Below are 21,658 nucleotides of genomic sequence, written 5' to 3'. Positions count from 1 at the left end.
ACTACATCATGCAATCCTAGGTGCTTGGGAAGCACCCAACTGATGATAAAATACGAAATCCAGCATAGCAATCTCGTTTGCTGTGTTGTATTGTTGATAATAATAATATCATAATCATAACCAAAACCATAACAACCACAAGTTGGAAGGGATGTGGAGGTCTTCTAGTCCAACCCCCTGCGTAGGCAGGAAACCTTCCACTACTTCAGACTAATGGTTATCCAACATCTTTTAAAAAACTCCCAGTGTTGGAGCATTCACAACTTCTGGAGGCAAGCTGTTCCATGGATTAGTTGTTTTAACTGTCAGGAAATTTCTCCTTAGTTCTAAGTTGCTTCTCTCCTTGTTTAGTTTCCACCCATTGCTTCTTGTTCTACCCTCAGGTGCTTTGGAGAATAGCCTGACTCTCTCTTGTTTGTGGCAACCCCTGAGATATTGGAACACTGCTATCACGTCTCCCCTAGTCCTTCTTTTCATTAAGTTTATCTTCATTAAGTTTTCATTTTCATTAATTTTATCTTTAGTTAATCTTCATATAATTTATACATGTAGTGTCCTGTAAAATGGTTCACTTGCAGCCTACCATTAGTGACACAAAAAAGAGAATAGTATTTTTATGTGAAACAAAGTTCTGTGCTGGTTTCTTTTCCTTAAGGAATATGGGAGGTTTAAGCAGCGTCGTGTTACAGGCACCAGTTATGGGCATTCGCCGTGAGAGTGGCAAAGGAGAACGTATGTGTAATGACATTTACAAATGCCATGACTTAGATAGCTGAGTCACAATATAACTGCAACATTTGCATGATGATGTCATTGTCTGGTTTATTATTTTGGCATCATCGTGGATTGTTAATGCTGGCACCAGTGTGTCTGCAAAGAACGTGACATCCACAAAGCTCCTTGCTCACTTGACTAATGGTTTAAAGATGATCACAATTTTAAATAAATTAAATGAGAAGCCAACATCCCAAACAGAGAGCCCCCAGTGTTGATTTTGCTCTGGGTCCTCCCCATATCCAGGATGAGACATGAACCATAGCATCTTTACAAGTCAGCAGAAAATTTATATTGTAACTACCTGAATAAATTTTTGCTAATGACCTCCTGCTCCATGATACCACCATAATCCCAGTTTGCGGCTTCCCTCTTATTGTTCCCCCAAGGTTTGTATCCTGGATATTTTTTTAAAAATAAACATGGTGGGTAAACTGCAGTCCAGTGCATTGTCTCAAAATGTATTTCTGTCTCCATGGAAAAAGGGGCAAAAGTTACTAGAGCTAAAGTACAGATCATCCCGCAGAAGGCTAGAGACGGTAAACAGCAATCTGTCAGTTTTTGAAGGACAGTTTGATGTTCTCACCCCAAACCTTGACAATGAGATAAGAATGAATCTCAAATGTTACATGAAATTTGGAATGAGAACATGAAACCTTTCATGCTTGGTCAGTCCTTTCTGGGCTTTAAATATATGTAAAGCCAAAGAAGAATTAATAGAAACCTGAAAGATAGCGTGATGGGTAATACCTGAAATTAGTTTGGTACATTTAGAGAGATAGGTTTAAAGTACCAAACTTTGTCTCATATGTAATTTATTTATTATGTATTAATTGGATTTATATGGTACCTCTCTCTGAGGACTCGGGGCAGCTTACAACATATAAAAAGAAACAATAGAATACAGTAGGTTAAATCCAATTAATTAAAACTAAGTGGTGGATAAATCCACAGTGACTGAATTTAAACATGCCTGGGATAAACATATATCCATCCTAAGATAGAATACAGAAAATAGTATAAGGGCAGACTAGATGGACCATGAGGTCTTTTTCTGTCGTCAGACTTCTATGTTTCTAAGTAAACTAGTCTAAAATCCCCAATTATATTAAAAATCAATCATATCCATTCAGACATCAACCATACATAACATTCGTCGGCCAGGGGGCTAAGATCTAATCGCCCCAAGCCTGGTGGCATAAATAAGTTTTAAGATTCTTGCAGAAGGCAAGGAGAGTGGGGGCACTGCAGATCTAAGGGGAGAGCTGATTCCAGAGGGTTGGGGCCCCCCACATAGAAGGCTCTCCCCCTAGGCCCTGCCAAGCGACATTTTCTAATTGACGGGACCTGGAGAAAACTGACTCTGTGGGACCTGAAATGTCGCTGGGACTCATACGGCAGAAGATGGTCCCGCAAATAATCTGGCCTAATGCGATATATCTATAAAAGCAGCAGATAGAGAATATGTAGAGGCCACCTCCTCCAATCCCACGCCATAAATGTAGCTTCCCTATTATATTATGTTATTGGGGTTTTTTTTACGATGGTGAAAATTTTATCCCTTTCTGTGATAGACCCCAAAGGTCATGAAATCCTAATAAGGTTGTGTTAAATATTCATGAAGAAGGTTCCAGAGTTCAGAATCTGCATGGAGACTCCTGAGCCATCCTGATTGGTTGTTCCGTTTGGCGGGAGACTTGTTACCATGTCAGATAGAGTTTGTTACATTGTGAACCCTATAAATACAAACCACGCACTTTCTAGGGAGCGATTTTTTCTGTAACCCATTTGCGTTAACCCTGTCAGCTCTAGCCGAATAAAGGACTGTTAATTCTACCAAGTTAACTCTCTGAGTATTTTTCAGATTGCACTATAGGGAAGCCCATCTCGAATAAGTCTTGTAATTAGGCTAGTGAACAGGAATCCATAAGGCCAAAGAGGACGATCGAGTTTCAATCGATGGTGGTTTGCCTCTACAACTGGTGGTTTCTAAGGACTTCATAGTAGGGGCTATTTTTTTACTACCGGCTCTGTGGGTGTGGCATTTGTGGGTGTGATTTGATGGCCATGTGACTGAGTGGGCATGGCCTGCCCAATTAGTCACATGCCCCCCACCTAGCCACACCCACAGAACCAGCACAAATTTCTGTTTAGCCAGCCTCGCTTTCCGTGGCTGCTTCTACCTCAGTGCCGAACGGTCCATGCCCCCACTACACATACACACATACACACAGAGCGCTTGTCAGCAGTAGCAGCTGGGCGAGGGAAGGAGGGGGGCTGCAGAATGAAGCGGGCACAGAAGCAGCCAAAGCCACCGCTTCTTCGCAACAGCCAAGGATGGAAGACACATCTCTTCCATCCTCGGCTGTTGTGAAGAAGCAGAAGCTCTGGGCACACCACACCCGTTTTGTTCTCTCTGAGAGCCGCTTTGCACCTTGTTTGCAAACCTGGTTCCTTTGGGAAAGATGTAATGGATTGTAGTGCCTCACTGTGCATGCCTCTCATGCTGGCTCTACAATAGGCTGAAACCTCAACAGCAAAGAGTCTGGAGTGTGTCATTATTTGAATATACAGTACTAGCGGTTCATTGTATTTGAAGTTCCTTAAAATTGCCATCAATTTAGAAAAAATGACCCTGTTTTTCTGAATTCAAGAAAATCATATTCCTGAACTCCTGTTTACACCCGTTTGGAAAAAAATGTTAGATGTTGCTTAAATATTATTATTATTATTATTATTATTATTATTATTATTATTATTATTATTAATTTGATTTGTATGCTGCCCCTCTCCGTAGACTCGGGGCGGCTCACAGCAAATATGATTGATTGATTGATTGATTAAATCTCTTTTAAATCCCTTTTCTCCAGAGACAGTAGCAGCCATTACACTTTTCTTTCCAATTCTTGCTTTGTGAGATAAGTCAAGCCAAGAAATCATGGAATATTTCTTGTCATTTGGGTGGATGTCATGTGGGTGGACTTCAACCCAATTCTCCCTGATACTAACGAAACCATAACCCCTGCTCCAGGGCCACCATCAGGAATTTTGGGGCCCCATACAGCCTAAGTGTCTGCCCCCCCCCCCCCCGCCATTTTAAAACTATTTTAAGTTGCCAAGCCACTCCATCCCCCGGGGATCATTTCCCGCTTCACGCCAAGCAAGGCGGTCCCATAGGCCAATGTTTCCCAACCTTGGCAACTTGAAGATATCTGGACTTTAACTCCCAGAATTCCCCAGCCAGCAAATGCTGGCTGGGGAATTCTGGGAGTTGAAGTCCAGATATCTTCAAGTTGTCAAGGTTGGGAAGCACTGCCATAGGCTATTTCAGGAACTGGGTTAAGCCGATTGTGTGGACTCGTCCAGGAGAAAGAAAGAAGCGGGAGTGACAAGGGAAAGAAAGATCCTGGCATCGGTCAGGCGGAGCGAGGCTTATTTACGGCTCCTTGGCACTTCTCCCTTCTTGTTGACAAAACCATGTGCTTTCTAGCGAGGGGAGAGGGATCCCACACCTGGCACCCACCGGAGAGGAGCTGGAAAGGACGAGGGGAGAGAAAAAGCAGGGTACCAGCAGTCAGGCGGGTGTCTTGAGGAGGCACTCCCACCTGGAAGGAAGGGAAGAAAGGCGAGGGCGAGCTATGAAGGAAGGAAGGAAGGAAGGAAGGAAGGAAGGAAGGAAGGAAGGAAGGAATGGTAAAAGGGGCGATCAAGAGAGGAATGGGTGAATGAATGGTCGGAGGGTGGGAAGGAAGGAAGGAAAGAGGGAAGGGACAGGAACAGAGGAAGGGTGCAAAGAAAGCAAGGAAAGGTGTGAAAGGGGAGAGTAAGAGAGGAAGGAGTGAAAGAAGGGAGTGAGGGAGGAAAGAAGGGAGGAAGGAGAAGGAAAGCAAGAAATGGAGGGAGGGAAGGAAGGAAAGAAAGAAAGAAAGAAAGGGGGAAGGGACAGGAACAGAGGAAGGAAGGAAGGAAGGAAACTTATGAAAGGGGAGAGTAAGAGAGGAAGGACTGAAGGAAGGGAGGGAGGGAGGGAGGGAAGAAGGTAGGAAGGAGAAAGAAAAGAAGAAATAGAGGAAGGGAAAGTAAAAGAGAGAAAGAAAAAGAGCAAGAAAGAGAAAGAAAGAAAGAGAATGAAAGAGAAATAAAAAGAGAGAGGGGGAATGAAAGAAATGGAAGGAGGGAAGGAAGGAGAGAAAGAAAGAGGAAGAAAGAAAGAAAAAGAAAGAAAAAAAGAATGAAAGAGCAAGAGAGAAAGAAAGAAAAAGAAACGAAAGAAAGAAAGAAAGAGGAAAGAAAGAGAATGAAAGAAATAAAAAGAGAGGGGGAATGAAAGAAATGGAAAGAGGGAAGGAAGGAGAGAAAACAAGAGAAAGAAAGAAAGCAAGATAAAGAAAAAAGAATGAAAGAGCAAGAGAGAAATAGAGAAAGAAAGAAAAAGAAACGAAAGAAATTGTGATTTTGACTATGCCGGCTCCTTCCCTCCCCCGCTCCCGGCTCCCCACAAACCACCTACCCCTCTACCGCAAGAGGGAAGCGCCCGAGGCGCCGGGTTCTTCCCTTTCTCCCTCACCCGCATCCTTGCCGCGGTGACTCACCATGAGAAGGCTGGAGACCCACGCGGCTCCTTGGGGGGCCTTGCGGAAGGCGGCGGCGGAAGCCCCCATGGCCGGCGCTGGGTGCGAGGAAGGATGCTTTCTGCACGGGCGGAGGCCGAGAGCTGAGAAGGGCGTGCCTTGCCCACCCTCGCTGGAAAAGCTGCCCATCTAGCAGTCCCGCTGCCCCATTGCCCAGCAGGGGATGATGGGCAAGGGACGCCTCGGGGAAGGAGGGCAGGGCGGGAAGGGAAGGGAAGGAGGAGGCTGGCGGGGGTTTAGGAAAGGGGAGCCCACCGGGCACAAGGGAACGCTGGCCGCGCGGGGCTCCAAGGCCAGCCTTGCAGCTCCTCAGCGGGAGGAGCCGAAAGCCACCGGGAGAGGACTGGGCTCAGCAGGAGAAGCGCCGCCCCCCTCCCCCCATTATTCAATTTCCCCAGGCCCGTGACACCACTCCCAGTAGTACCGGTCTATCGGCGGCCCTGCCCTGCTCCTCACCAGTTCTTAGTACCTAAAGACTAAACATGGTTTTAAAATAGCATCAGCATTTATGGATCAGCGCCTGATCCCTGAGGTATGAAGCAGACATGGTTTCAGAAGGTTCTGGCCAGTTCTGGAGAACCAGTAACAGACATTTTGAGTAGTCCGAGGAACTGGTAAAGGAAAGTTTGAGTAGTCCGGGGAACCAGTAGCGGAAAGTTTGAGTAGTCTGGCGAACCAGTAGTGGAAAGTTTGAGTAGTCCAGAGAACCAGTAAGGGAAATTTTGAATAGTCCAGAGAACCAGTAGGGGAAATTTTGAGTAGTCCGGAGAACCAGTACGGGAAATTTTGAACAGTCTAGAGAACCAGTACGGGAAATTTTGAGTATTCCAGAGAACCGATAGTAGAAAGTTTGAGTAGTCCAGAGAACCGGTAGTGGAAAATTTGAGTAGTCGAGAGAACCAGTAGGGGAAATTTTGAGTAGTCCGGAGAACAGATAAATAGCACCCCTGACTGGTCCTTCCTCCATCTATTCTCTGCCTCCTGAGTTCCAGCTGATCGGGAGAAAATGGGGATTTTGCAGTAACTTCCCTTGGAGTGGGGAGGAAATAGAGATTTTACAGTATCTTTCCCCGCCACTCCCACCAAACCATGCCTAATAAGCCATGCCCACAGAACTGGTAGTGAACTTTTTTTTAAACCCACCACTGGAATGAAGGGCTATTCCCAGCTGAGTATGAACAGAGAATATAGGGAGAAACTATGGACAGGGGACTGGTGGCATGGAATGAAAAGGGCTACAAATCTGAAACTCTCTCCGAAGCCTAAGATGAAACAATCCTTCACACAACAGTTCTTGATTATTACCACCACCCTAGACTTGTTACTTTAATTAATATGTCTACTAGGACAAGAAACTTTGTGAACTGATCCTGTGGGAATTTCTCAAGTCAGCCCCTTCCTCAGATAGGTACATTTTGTCTCCAGACTGCACATATGCAAATACATGTGAGAACCCAAGGGACCGCAAATTACATAAATAATTATCGCCTACGTCCAATGCCAGTTGCCACATTTCCATCATCTTCTCAGCATTGCCTCTCTTGCACACCCCAAAACCTTCCCCAAAGGAGAAAAGGCGACTCTGCTGCTTCACTGGAGGAAAAGCTAAGTTTTATCAAGTCGTAGCACAAACACAGTGTACAAATACTGCTCTGTGGCATAGCCAATGTTTTGGAATAGTCTCTCCACGGGGATCTAGTGATGTCAACTGGCTGAGGTGGTCCAGGCAGAAAACCAAAACGTGTGCTTTCTCACAGCCCATTACAAGTGGCCATCCAGAAAACATTAAAAATAGGATTATTTAAGCTAGGTACTGCACCATCTTTTACTTCTTATTATTTGTTACTTTACTTAAACAAGATCTAAGTATTGCCCACAAGATCATATGCTGCAACGTCCTGCCTGCCAGCGACTACTTCAGCTTCAACCACAACAACACAAGAGCACACAACAGATTTAAACTTAATATTAACCACTCCAAACTTGACTGTAAAAAATATGACTTCAGTAACCGAGTTGTCGAAGCGTGGAACTCATTACCGGCCTTCATAGTGTCATCCCCAAACCCCCAACACTTTACCCTTAGATTATCTCCGGTTGACCTATCCAGATTCCTCAGAGGTCAGTAAGGGGCGAGTACAAGTGCACTAGAATGCCTTCCGTCCCCTGTCCTATTGCTCTCCTATATCTCCAATACCTTTCTTCTATTCCTATATCTCTTCTTCTATTCTTTCATTGATATGTTCTATTACTATATCTTCTTTTCTATTATTTCTTAGATATATTTTACTATGAGTATCTCCTCCATAACCTTCATCATGTATTTTACTATGTGTATACACTAAAACCCTCATTGTATATTGGACTGACTAACTAACTAACTAACTAAATAAATAAAAATAAATAAATACTTGTTATTTGTTTGTGGTTTCCATTGATGGAGGGAGTTGATATTAATGCTGTTTTTAAATGTACCTGGGTAATTATATCATATAATTATATCGCATTCTGTAATCAAGAAATATCTGATTGCAACGGGGCATGAGATAAATATAGGTAGTCCGTGTTTAGCAACTACAATTGGGACTGGCAACTTAGTTGGTAAGTGTAGTGGTTGCCGAATGAAACTGCAACTGTGCTTATGATCTTAGTTCAGCTTTACAGATTTGTTAAGGTTGTAAATTCAAGGATTGGTCACAATGTTATTTTTTCATCATAGTCATAGCTGCAAATGGTTGCTAAAAGGGCAGTTACTAAACAAGGACCAAGAAGTAAAATCCATGGGAATTCACTTATTCAAGATTAAAGAGATAAGTGAATTCTCATGGAAGTCTCACACCAAAAAGCCGTTTCCTCTACAAATACCAAGTAAAGTTTGTAAAATGTATGGCCGTTGTTTTGTATTTGTATTTATTAGATTTATATGCCGCCCCTCTCCGTAGACTCGGGGCAGCTAACAACAATATAAAAAGACAATGTAAACAAATCTAATATTAAAAACAATCCAAAAAACCCCAATTTAAAGAACCACTCATAAATAGAAGCATACCATGTATAAATTCTATAAGCCTAGGGAGAAGGGAAATTTCAATTCCCCCATGCCTGACTGTTTTATTTATCAGACCTTTGTAACATCCCAGCACTGTGGGCTAGATGGGGATGAAGTACAAAAATCAGTAGAAGAAACAAGAAAACCCATATTGTAGTCAGGAAAACAACATGTCTCAGTAGGCTGTTGGAAAGTAGCTTGACCGCAGTGGGAGGAAAACAAATGCTTAATGAGAATATACCTCTTTTTGTTCCCGAATGCTGAGTAATACAAGAAAGAGGTGGTGTTGCTTGACTCTGACGCATTGCTTGAATGAACACGGAGTATTATGAGGAGAAACGATTAGGACTAGATAAATATTGATTGCCATTATCCTCTTAACACAGGCCCGAGAAGTGCTGTTTCCAACCAGCTGAGCACTCGGCTGATGGCAGTTTTGTCTAACCCACATTTCTCTGGGGGCCCTCTAAAAGTGTCTTGTGGGAGTGCCTCTGAAAGCTTTTCAGCCTGCATGGATACGTCTTTCTGATCAAGTCAATTTGTTACGCTCTTACAAAAAGTGACAGGCTGTGAAATGGTCTGTAAAGGGTGTGCATAAGCGCACCATTGTGTTACCGTCCCTATCTTATTGTCCTATTGTCCTCCTTTATCTGTATTTACTTTCCTTATGTTTATATTTATACCTATGCTTGCTATCTTGTACATGTTTGACAAACAAACAAACTAATAAAAAGTGATTGATTTTGAGAAGTTTTCTGTCAACAGGACCACAGAAAGCTAATTCTGTGCCTGATTCTGTTTGTCATTATTTCTCCCATTTAAAATCCTTCTCACATCAAAATAGTGGCCACTCTTACATTCCTGGTATGGGCCTATCAGGACACCATCCTGAAATAAAACAATAATAAAGATGACCCCTTGGGAAGGTCAGGGAGTGGGGGGAACTTCTCCCAAATTCAATTTATGTCATCTGCACAATCTGACACTTCCTTATTTTTCCTTTAGAGATGACTCACATATAAGGTATGTATCTATATATTTAATCATATAGATATGGATATCTACAGTGTGTGTATATGTCTGTGTGGGTGAGCATATATTCCATTTGTTTCAACCCTATTGTGAAGTTTGTGATTGGACACATACTTTATGCTAAACCAGTTTGTTGAATAAGCTGTAGCTGATTGGGTTCACACATTAAATTAAGAAATGAATAATTAACAGACTAAAATGGCTGCTTTCTTGTGTCACTTTAATTTTAAAATAAGCCATGTTATGTTTTTACATAATGTCGAAATCCATCGAGTGTGAAGTAGTCCCATCAAGGCTCCTGAGAATGAAAAACTCACTACACCCCAAATATCTATGGAGATCCTCAATCATTCAGGTCATGGTTGCTCCAAAGGTGCTTTTTTCAAAAGGCAATTGGACTTTCTTGGTTTTTCCTTGAAGATGTTTCACTTTTCAGTTCTGAAGAAGCTTCCTGGATGAGAAACGAAACATCTTCAAGGGAAAACCAGGAAAGTCCAATTGCCTTTTGAAAAAGCACCTTTGGGATCACTACATCCCACTGTAGAAGCACTACAATCCATTACATCTTTACCAGAGCAACCAGGTCATTGCTGTTATCTCTGTCATCTCAGAAAAATCAGTTAATGCAGAGATATAACAGTGATATTATAATCAGAATTGAGCGGATGTAGTAACTTTTGGAAGCTTTAGAGTTTCACTATCTTCATGAACAAAATCATAAAACTTCCTTTTAACTGAAGCCTCTTCCGATTCGGTATAAAGCCCAATCCAACATATTGGTATATTTTCTAAGAAGGAACACTGGCATCTAGAGGCCTCTTTAGTTCGTCACCTGGTTTTGGACTTCTGAGTAAATTATTTATGGAGATTCTCAATCATTCCGGTCATGGTTATCCCAAAAGTGCTTTTTCCAAAAGGCAACTAGGTTTTTTTGTGTGAGTGTGTTCTTTCTTTGAAAACGCTTTCAGTTCTCATCAAAGAAGTTTCTTCAGTTGAATTGGATGAGAAGTGAAACATTTTCAAAGAAAAAAACACCACAAAGAAAGTCTAGTTGCCTTTTGGATAAAGCAACACTGGGACAGCTGAATAAATTAGTTTAAATGTCCCGTTTGCTGGCATTATTATTATTATATGCATGATCTTTACCTTTGCCTATCTGGTTGAAATGATAATCAGTAAGCATTATGTCCTGCAAGCTGGTTGGGGAATACTGTATGGCAGTTAAGACTTCAGTATTTCGGGAGGATGCCAAGATGCCTAATTTGGTTTGGTGCCTATGTTCCTTCCTAAAAGTATTACAGAGGTAGAGTTGCTGATCATTTAGCTTCAATAACAGCCCATGTAAGTAATTCTATGGCTTAAATTCTGTGTGCCTTAAAATGGCAAGCTTATGAAAAGCAGCCCATGAGATTTTTCCAGGCAGAGCAGCAAATGATACCCTGCACACCTTTCACTAAAGGCCTGCTGCATTATTTTGGCACCTGAGGCAGAAATCCCAATTCATGGACTCTTTCTGTCACGATTATCATGTTCAATAATGAATCACTGGCAGATTTTTCTCTTGCTAATTGTAGGAACCTAAATCATTGATATATTTATTTAGGAATGAAGCCCATTTAAATCCAGGTAATTTACTGTAATTTTTAAGTGAATATGCATGAGGGTGGCTGTGAGAACAGTTACTTATGCAAGAGTCAAAATTTATAAGAGTACAATGTTCAAGAAATACCTGTGATAGAAGAGAAAGAAAGCAATAAAGCAGATATTTAGAATTGTATGACTTTAACTGATGGTATTCTTACCTTAGATGGTAACTTGAATGATAGTTCACATTATATCTGACTTAAGCCAAGATCCTGGATTGATTTAGAGTAAGAACACTTTATGTACTTTGTGAAATAATAAATTCCTTTTACCCTCTGGGAAGTTGGTATGAATGCATCAGAGACTGCTAACCAAAGTTAAACAAATATATTTATGTCCTATACAAATTTATACCAGGTAAGCCTCAGTTTCTCTCTCCCACAAAGACAGATTCAATTCAATTCAATTTATTAGATTTGTATGCCGCCCCTCTCCGAAGACTCGGAGATCCTTTTTCTGTACTTACATAACATTCCTGACTCACGTATTCTTTGCTGAATCTGTTTTATATTAGTCTTTCCCCTCAATTATTTTTCATCAGCATCTCATTTTATTTATTTATTTATTTATTTATTATTTGGATTTGTATGCCGCCCCTCTCCGAAAACTCGGGGCGGCTCACAACAAGTGAAAAGACAATCCAATACATTAATCCAATTAATTAAAATATTATAAATTTAAGAAAAACCCCTATACTAACATACACACACACACAAGCATACCATATATAAATTCAACGTGCCCAGGGGAAGATGTTTAGTTTCCCCATGCCTGACGGCAAAGGTGGGTTTTGCGGAGTTTACGGAAGGCAGGAAGAGTAGGGGCAGTCCTGATCTCTGGGGGGAGTTGGTTCCAGAGAGCCGGTGCCGCCACAGAGAAGGCTCTCCCCCTGGGGCCCGCCAACCGGCATTGTTTAGTTGACGGGACCCGGAGGAGGCCCACTCTGTGGGACCTAATCGGTCGCTGGGATTTGTGCGGCAGAAGGCGGTCTCGGAGATATTCTGGTCCAGTGCCATGAAGGGCTTTATACTATGCTGTATTTGGTTATAATAATGCTGTTTTAATCTGAAAGCAGGAACCTTCTTGAGTGTGTTTACGTACGCGAACAATCGACTTAGCTTGTTACTTTCCAGTTAAAAGTTATTTGAGGGGGGGGGTATTTTGGGGGTGTTCACTCTAGCCAAGATACCTTACAAGAGTGTGGAGTGCAAACTAAGTTTCTTGTACAAAAAAAGAAATTCCCATAAAGTGTTTATGGAAGATAAGGGAAGCTGATTGCCCCAAAGTCTTCTTCACCTGACTATATTGCTAGGATGACTTTACTTGATCCCAAAGCTTTGATCGTATCTACTCTACGCTCTAAACTTATGTTGGTGGCTTTCTCTAATGAAAATGCTTTTTATTGTAATCAGATAAAATAACAGAACTTTGAAAGTCTGCCCAGGCTTCCCTCCCCCCTTCCTTCCTTCCTTCCTTCCTTCCTTCCTTCCTTCCTTCCTTCCTTCCTTCCTTCTTCCTTCCTTTCTTCATTTGATTTGACTTATATACCAATCAAATTTCCCCCCTTTTTCTGTTTGTCTGCTACTTTTAATAAAATCTCAGGCCAAAAACTCCCCCCCCCCCAATAGCAGATAAATCTGCAGGTGCAGGTTCTAGTATTACTCAAGAACTCAATTATACAGGAATTATAGGACAGTTGTATTATGTAGCATGTTTTCAGGGTTGTTGGGGGATAGACAAGGTTGTTTTTGGTGGTCAGGAAAGGAACAAAGAGATTGTGTCAGAAACTTCCCTCTATTTCTCCTACTGATGGAGTCCGTCTCATCCTTTTTATTTCCTCAGGACGCAACTCCAACTTCCTCTGTTCTTTCCCTTCCCCAAGGACTGAGCCGAATTCCCCTGTCCCAATGTTTCTATTTTACGTGTATCCTGTATATGAACATTATTCTATCGTTGTATACACCAATTTGTACTTGACAGACAGTAAAATAAACCAGAGTTTCCTAACCATGGTTAAAAGCCTCTGTGAGATGCTCCTGAAACAGTTTTCCCTTCAAAGTATTCAGGGAAAGGCTTATATTTAGCCTTCCAGATCTGGACTGGAGGTGGCTTTCTTATGGTTCTGGTAGTCCAGCTTCCCTCAGGTGAGCTTTGGAAGAGAGGCAGGGCGCGCGCCACAAGGTCAGTTCAGTGCCGCCGCTGGATCTCCGGGTGTTTCCTTGCGCAGGTATCACGAGACCACTTGCCTCCCACCTTCCCGCCTTCCAAGAAGGGCAGAAGAACCGCGCACGGCTCCGAAGGGCTCCCTCGCCGGCGAGGGGAAAGGCAACCTTCACCCCTTTCTAACCTCTCCACCCCGGCTCCTCCTTCCAAGCCCTCCCTCCGGCCCCTCCTTCTCCTTCTCGGCACCCCACCTCTTCGCCTGCGCCGTCATTGTCTCGGCGGGCGAGGCTCCGGGCTGGCTGGTCCTTCGGCGAGCGGGGAGGCAAAAAAAAAAAAGGGGGGGGGGACCGGGCTCAGGGTCCGAAGGAGGGCGCGAAGGGATGCGCCTTCTCGCCCAGCCGCCCGCACGCTCCGGGCCCGCTAGCCGCGGGGTGGCCGCATCGCGCTGAGCTCGGGGCGGCGGGGCGCGCGAGTTGGGGAGACATGAAGAAGATCTGGGTGAAGAAACGTCTCCAGGTAAAACGATTCCCGCTCCGGGGTGAGGGAGGGGCGGGTCACCGAGGAGTCCTCCCCGGGGCTTTTTAGGTGGAGGTCATAGGAGGGGCCCGTCCGGGGGGGGGGGAAGCTCGGGTGGCCCGAGGCAAGCAAGCATCCAAAGCGCAGCCACCCCAGCCGAGTTTGCAAGGTGCGACGCCCGCCTCTTTCCCGGCTGGGTTATTGCTGCCGCTCTGATGGGTGGGGAGTCGCCACACAACATGGTGCGTCCGTGCGCGCGCGCGGGCGTGTTTGTGTTTGTGTGTGTTTTGTGCGCCAGGGAAGGGGCTGTAGCACTCTGCCCGTCCGCCAGAAGCGCCACTTGGCCCCTGCTACTAGGCAGGCGGGGTGGGGTGGGGTTGGTCTGGGAAGGACCCAATGGAGGGATTTGGGTGTGTGGGAAGCGTGTCGACGAGCCGGGATTCTTGGAAGAGGGGACCCGGCTCTTCCACCTCAGATTGCCCGGAGCGGAGGGGCAGGGCCGTCCCGCTCCAGCCCAAAGCCCGGGGAGGTTACGGAGACTGAGCACCTGCGTCATCAGGACCCGTGCGTCAGTACCTGGCAGGAGCGCGGCTTCTCGTGCAGTGGACGTCACTCGGGGCCTCCGAGCCGGGCGGAGGGGTCGCTCCCTGTTGCGCCTGAGGCGGGGATCGAACAGGCAAAACGGGCGCCGTCGGGAGTTGACCGCCCGCCCCCGCTTTGCCTTCGTTTTATTGTTATAGCCTTCCCTTGGCTGCCCTACCATCTTAGGTGCCTCTCCTCTTCAGCAAAGGGCGCCGGGAAGTGACCCTTTGCCTTAGTTTTATGAGCTTTCCCAAAGCGCCTGTTTGACCGTTAGGTGTCCAAAAGATGGGTAGATTTTTTTTTTTAACCTCATGCGCCTGGAGTTTGGGAGGGTGATCCGAGACAGAAGCAGCCTGTAGCAGGGATGGCGAATCTTTTTTCCCTCAGGTGCCGTTAGCTCCTGCATGCTATTGCATGCACATGCATGCCCACCCCAATAATTCAAGCCCCCCCATATGCCCCACTCCATGTTCAACGGTGCTGCCCCATTCCCCATATATGACCCTCCCCTGCCCTGTTTCCTGACTTCTGGTGGGCCTGGTAGGTCTGTTTTTTGCTCCCCCTAAGCCCCAGAGGTTTTCTTGGAGCCTGGGGAGGGCAAAAATGTCCTTCCCCGTCCCTCAGGAGGCTGAAAATGCCCTCCCAGAGTCTCTGAGTGAGCCAAAAATCACACACATGCACACTGGAGCTGAGCTGGGGCAACTGCTAATATGGCTCTGCGTGCCACCTGTGGCACATGTGCCATAGGTTCACCATCACAGGTCTATAGGCAGGCAAGGCAGAGGTGCTGTTAATGTCAAGAAATGCTGAGATTGATGGCATCCCTAAATTACTGTGCAGAAAAGAGATTGACACGTTCTGCTAGGTAAAAGATGAAACACTATTAGTTGAGTTCATTGTCACTTTCCAAAGAAAGAAAGGGATGTGGTCACTGCTAGTACATAAGTCCAGGGTTCAGAATCCTGGGAAGATTCTCACAAATTCTGCATTTGCCTTAAGGTAACCTCAAACACTTCTGTCTTTGGCGATGTTGACGCCCGTTCTTGTTTGCCCCATCAAGCCAATTTCCCCCTGCTTTATTTCATTTTAGTGGAGCAGGCTCTCTGGAATACGAAAGTGGCCAGCCTTCATTTTGAGACAACGATTTCCCATGTAATGAATTTAATTTTATTATCCAGATGATGCCTCGTTTTCCTAATGTCCCAGTGTTTGAATTGCAAACGGTATTGTTTGTAAATCTTGAAGCCAGACTGTGCCTCCTTGCCATGTGCTGACTTCTGGGGATGCTAGCCAGAGAGACCTGTTAATGGTTGTTGATTGCATTTTCATTTCTTGATGGAGGAATTATCCATCGGCACCAGAGCTTGTCCATATATCTTCCCGGCGAGGCATGTGGGCTGTCAGCCAGCACCAGCTACAGTGGGGGCAAACTGGCTTGATCAGAATACAAATCCAAGTGGAGCCGATCAGACATTGCATCTGTGTCCTGGGAGCAGTTCTTTCTTAGGGTTGGAGTTTGATGAACTGGAGATTTTCTCTAATAAATCAGGAGCTTGCTTGCACTTCTTTTGTGAGATTATAAAATTTGTTAGTTGGAGAACTCCTAAACTCCTGATTATTTTTTGTCACCATAGACTAACAGGAGGAGCTCTCCTCCTGCAATTTCAAATCCAAATGGACTCTAGTACGAAAGAAAGACAACTAGGCACTGTAATGGGTGCAAGTTGTCTGTGTGGGTGTTCCTTTCTCTGTGACATCAGTATCCTATCTCTCAACTCTCACTGATTGATGCTGTCACTTTTATTTTATTCACCGTTGCCCAGAGTATTTCATTTCAGCATTAGTATTATGGGAAAACCAAGTTAGTGAGCAGATTTGCTGGAAGATGGAACAGCAGGAAAGCTGGGGAGTGGGTGGCTTTGTGCCTGAGCTACTCTGCATGTGTGCATATGAATATGTGTTTACAAGCACATGCATGCTGTTCCATCACTATTCCTGAATTACAAAATCTGCCCTTTTCCTGATGGGAAGCACTCATGATTTGTCCTTTGAACAGTCCCGTGGAGTTGCTAGCCAGGGCTGAAATTCTCCCTTGGAGAACTTCCTGGAGATTGGGGGGAGAGGGTGATTTTTACCAGGGAAAGCCCAATGTTGTGTGTGCAGAATGTCTGTGATGGTGCCTAGAAAGATAAAAGGATAGAGAGGATAAGGACTTGGGGTTGGGAGGAAAGTCACGCTTCCTGAATTTGGGGTGACTCTGCTGAATGGACAACTTGAGAATTCCAACAAGGCACAAGGCTGGCCAGAGTACATCAAGATAGTAGCAAAAAGAGGCCTAAGAAGGCTTCACCTGGGGCCTAGAGAGCGGCTCCAGTTGTTATCAAGATAGTAGCAAAAAGAGGCCTAAGAAGGCTTCACCCGGGGCCTAGAGAGCGGCTCCAGTTGTTATGTGGAAGGGACTCTACTGGGAAGTGATATATGGTAGAACTATCTGGCTCTGGTTGATCTTTCCCTGAAGTTCTCCTTATGCTTGAATTTGGCTCTCATTGGGAATGGATTATATTTTTGTGTAAGCCTTCCTGTGTCCCTTCACTTTTAATGTGTCTCTACCCTTTGTTCTGCCCACCCTGAGGTAATGCCACCTGTTTCTTCTTTTTCCTTTGCAGAAAAGCGGTCACTCGCGGCGTTTTGGACGCTTCACGCATGGTGCGTTGTATTACTTCTGCCCTTCGGTCCCTTTTGGGGTTGATGAGAAAAACAGAAGGGTGGCCAGGGGCCAGATGCAAAAGGGGGTGCAGTTTTGCACCTTTACATGACTGTGCAGACACAGTGCATTGTGTCACTTGTAGTTACCCCATCACCATGATAAGTACAGGGCCTCTCTTCCTCTGAACCCATGTCTTTCTTAATGGAAGAGATTAACTTGGAAGAGTCCAGATGGACTTGAAGACTGTGAAATATCTTCCCTTAGCAACCTTCATTGGTTGTGTTTCCAAAAAGAAGTCAAACCCCATTTTCACCTTAGTCCAAACAGTCTATGGATAATTGCTTTGTAGTTTAGGATGTGTGTATAAATCCATTGATTAATCCATGGATTAATTAATTGAATTAATTCAGTAAACCCATGTTAAACTGTGTGTTAGTTTGTGGCGTGATAAAGTGATGCTTCAGGAAGCAAATGTATCTGAGGCGAACAGGTATCTTGTAAGCTTCCCTGAGTCCGCAAGTAGAAGGGTGGCCTATAAATCCAATAATAAATAATAAATAATAATAATAATAAATAAAATCTGTTCAACTTCAGCAGGACCCAAGAGCTTCACGGATCACAATTAGGAAAACATTAGTCTAATAGGACCATTCCAAATGTAATAAAATAGTGAACAAGCCTTTGAGCTCTCCAGAATCTGAGTCTTAATAGAGATATTTCCATCCTATAGAAATTGGACTGGATGTGTGTTGTGTCCCCTTATGAGCAAAATGATTGCTTTTTATTTCTATGCAGAATGACATTAGCTTCCATGTTCAACTTCTCGACAAAATTGGGCATGCGGAATCCTGTAGGTACATCACTATTCCCTAAAACTTGTCTGGAGAGCCAAAGATTTCCCACTTCTAGGTTAGACAATTTCAAAGTCTACGGAGAGGGGCGGCATACAAATGTAATAGATAGATAGATAGATAGATAGATAGATAGATAGATAGATAGATAGAGAAAGAGAGAGAGAGAGAGAAAGAGAAAGAGAGAGGGATCTAGTATATTAGCTATAATGACTAAAAATAGGACACACGTCATCAGAATCAGTGCAATTTACATTATCAGTTGTTAGGGATCAAATACAGAGGCTTCTTCTCACCTTTGTGTTCTCCCTATGAATTTCATCAAATGCTTAGCCAGTTTTGAAAATGAACTACTACAGGAGAAATCTGGCTTGATCTAATAAGTTTAGGCTGTGATCCTATCCCCATCCACAAAGAGTCTCACTGAATCAGTGAAACCTATTTCTGAGTCAGCACATAAAATATTCCATTAGTCAAGTAATCTCTTCAAGAGTGCTGTTTACTTTATTTGCATGCCACTTATCTTGAGAAGGGAAGGTGTAAGTCACTTTGTGAGAGAGGTGAAAATGATGTGAGAGAGGGAATAATATGCAATTTGTATAGGTACATTTCAATAGGTTCTGTCAAGCACTCATTAAATTCTTAGGGACCTGTCTTTCAAACTTCCCCTTCTTTCAGCCCATGCTTTTTGGATGAATTGTTTTCCTTTCTCTGAATTCAGTGCAGCTGTTAAGATTCCTTTTTTCAGACATATTCTCTTATATGAATACATGTCTGGAGTTTTGCACGTTGCATCCGGGCCTTCTCTTGTTATATTTATTTGCATTGCTGATCTAATGTTCCCTGAAAATAGCATTGCCAATCTCTTTGAGGTTTACAGAACATATATGTTGCATTCCGTAATATTTTGGGATATTCTAAGCTTGGGCTGATGTGTCAATCACACTTCATTGACGTGTATCTCTCTTTCTTGCTGCCCCTATGGAAGCGAAGTTTTCCGCTCCTGCAGAAAGCAAAGTTACGGTAGGAACCATGCTGTTTTCCTAATTTGCCATTTTATAGTATTTTATTATGTTTTGAATGCATTCTTTGGCATGTGTGGAGAGGAAGATTCTTATGCTGAAGAAGGAATCATAATATACAATTTATGTAAATATACAACCAACCATTTCACCATCAATTCCTTGTTATTTTTCCCCATTATTTAAGGTTGATGATTCTGTCAGCAACAGACATGAATGATTGCTATGTTTGTATGATACTCTTAATTGCAAATTCTGCAGCTATATTTTTATTTAGTGTATTATGAAGATCCAGCTCATGTAGGTAGCTTATGGTTCTATGTGAATGCTTGGTTGTATAAACCATGGGTAAGCAGCTTGTGCAATTGCAGCCAGTGAGGCCAAAGCATGTGGCCTTCTTTTTAACCTTCTTTTATCAACAAAAATCAGGTTTCGAGAAGAAATGTTTGAAGGAACAACTTGACATGTTTTTTTTCTTTCAATTCTTTGTTATATGTATTACAAATGCTCAGTACTTGATCTGACTACCGTTTACTTCTGTGGCTTCTGAGCAATCTTGTCTATCAGTTATCATTTAAACTTTCCCATTGTGAGTTCTCATTGCTCAGTAAAGATACAAAGGAAAGCTGCAATTGCCAGAAAAATACTTTTTTGTACAATATAAAAGTATTACGAAAAAAAGGGATACCAAGACACTGCTGTTTACTCAGCTGCGTATGTATTTCAACTTTGGAGTCCAACATTTTAATAATTCTTCTGGCTCTTCTCTGGAAATCTGCAGTGGTCTTTCTCTCCCAAATTGAAGTTGGAAAGGAAATGCTTTTAAATAATGTACTGAATCTCCCTAATAACCTTCTAGATTTTTTTGATATGGAATGGAGGGTGAAACCAAAAGTAATGGGTTCTAAATCCCTTTCCTACTGGTTTGTTTGCGTGCATGTTCAACGCTTCCTGCCACCACTGCTACTGGTTTGCCGAACTGGCCGCAACCCACCGCTGGTATATAGTTAGACTTTGATAAAGCCCCTCATAAAGGCTTCTGAACAAATTCAGTATAGAGGGACAGTGATTTTTATGTACTGGTTACATAAAATAGATAGCACTGGGTAGCGTTAAGTAGATAATGTTCAAGGTGGAAACATGTGGAATTCATCTGGAATTAGAGTTGAGATCCTTACTTTTTAGTTTGTGTTGGAACAAATTAGGAATCAAAAGTGAGCTGCGAAGAAGCCAGATTTCCTCTTCATATAAAACAGTTCAGGGTGATAAAATCAAAGGGGGATAATGAGACTCCAAAAATATCTCTCTAACTGGGTTAGTAGCTATCACAGCAGCAAATGCAGTTTAGTCCAAGGAAGTACAAAGAAAAGTGTGTTACACTACCTCCCAAATTATTTTCCACATACACATATATTCATACAACCGACATGAACTGATCAAGAAAATGACCCTAGAATCAGGTCAGTGAAAATGCGTCACATAGCTTCTGAAAAAAATTGCAAATTCCATGTCTGAAATTCTTAAGGAAATGGAAAATGAAACAATAAATGCACTCTTTCACCTTGCTAATTATGTCATAGCATAAAGAACAGCAGAGGACAGCTGCTCCCTTCCTGTGCTTCTGTGTGAGCTTCCCGTGTTCATCTGCTGGACTGCAACATAATGCGCTGGACCTACTGTTGACCACCAGGGTTTTTTTATGACCTTATGGTTTCTGAAATTGCTGGTTGTCTAAAGAGGAAGCTATATACTGTATGTTCCGGGTCATTTTCCTCTGGCCTTTTTATGCTATTGAAAAAAATATCACACACACAAAAAAATCCAATGAATTGGACGAAAATTGGTGGGAGAGAACACCATCCAATTCCTGCTCCTTATTTTTCTATCCCCGAAACAAAACAAACCCAAAAATCATTGTATGGAAAATGTGAATGCCCCTTATTGTTCTCGATCCTCTGATACGAAAGTAAGAACTTTGGTGTGGACTTGAACTGAAAAATAGCAGGGGAAACTGCCCTTTAAATCATCCGCTAGTCCTCTGATTCAGTTTATTCCAGAAGTGAAATGTTATGCAATATCTAATCTGGACCACAGTAGCTCTGACTTTGTGAAAAACCTTGAAAAGGTAATGATTTGGATCTGAACAGAGGCAGGAAGAAAGGAAATGACTAAGCCTTCTCTTGCTACAGATTTTCTTCTAAAAACTTCCTCTCTGCTGCTTTTACCTGTTTGGGTGTTTTGAATTTTTGTTTAGTGTGCATACACTGTTTTTTGGAGTTCTGCAGGAGATCAGCATCACACACGTTCTTTGAGGATACTTGCCAAGGGGAGAGGACCCCTGCACAAGGGGTGAAATTGTTCCTTGCAATTGTGGGTATGACTTGGTGGACATAGCACAGGAAGGAGATTGCAAAATCTCCATTCTCACCCCACTCTGGGGCCAGCCAGAGGTGGTATTTGCCAGTTCTCCAAACCACTCAAATTTTCTGTTACCGGTTCTCTATAACCTGCCCTGCTCAATTTCACCCCTGCCCTGCACTCTTTGCAGTTTAATTTCCTAGTTTCACTCCCTAGTCAATCTGTGACCTTGGTAGAGGGGCAAGTTGTTGAGAGTTGGAGCATGACCTGTAAGTCCACCATTCATGTTCTAAATCCATTTCTCCATTTATGGAGGATGTTTCAAAAAG

At 43.3% G+C, this 21,658-nt stretch overlaps 1 protein-coding gene and 1 long non-coding RNA gene across 2 annotated transcripts in view; both read left to right on the top strand.

Annotated features, from left to right (window-relative positions):
- The window catches only part of SPEG (striated muscle enriched protein kinase), a 167,795-nt gene that overhangs the window by 48,243 nt on the left and 97,894 nt on the right, over positions 1-21,658 (top strand). The gene's annotated exons all lie outside the window — the stretch shown is intronic.
- On the top strand, positions 13,785-18,972 carry LOC139154182 (uncharacterized). The gene is made up of 3 exons (XR_011556893.1): positions 13,785-13,809; positions 17,058-17,097; positions 18,938-18,972. It is a non-coding gene; the product is annotated as an uncharacterized lncRNA (long non-coding RNA).

The sequence above is a fragment of the Erythrolamprus reginae genome, chromosome 1, assembly GCF_031021105.1.
Source record: "Erythrolamprus reginae isolate rEryReg1 chromosome 1, rEryReg1.hap1, whole genome shotgun sequence".
Classification (NCBI taxonomy): Eukaryota; Metazoa; Chordata; class Lepidosauria; order Squamata; family Dipsadidae; genus Erythrolamprus; species Erythrolamprus reginae.
This window is presented reverse-complemented; position numbering and strand designations above follow the sequence as displayed.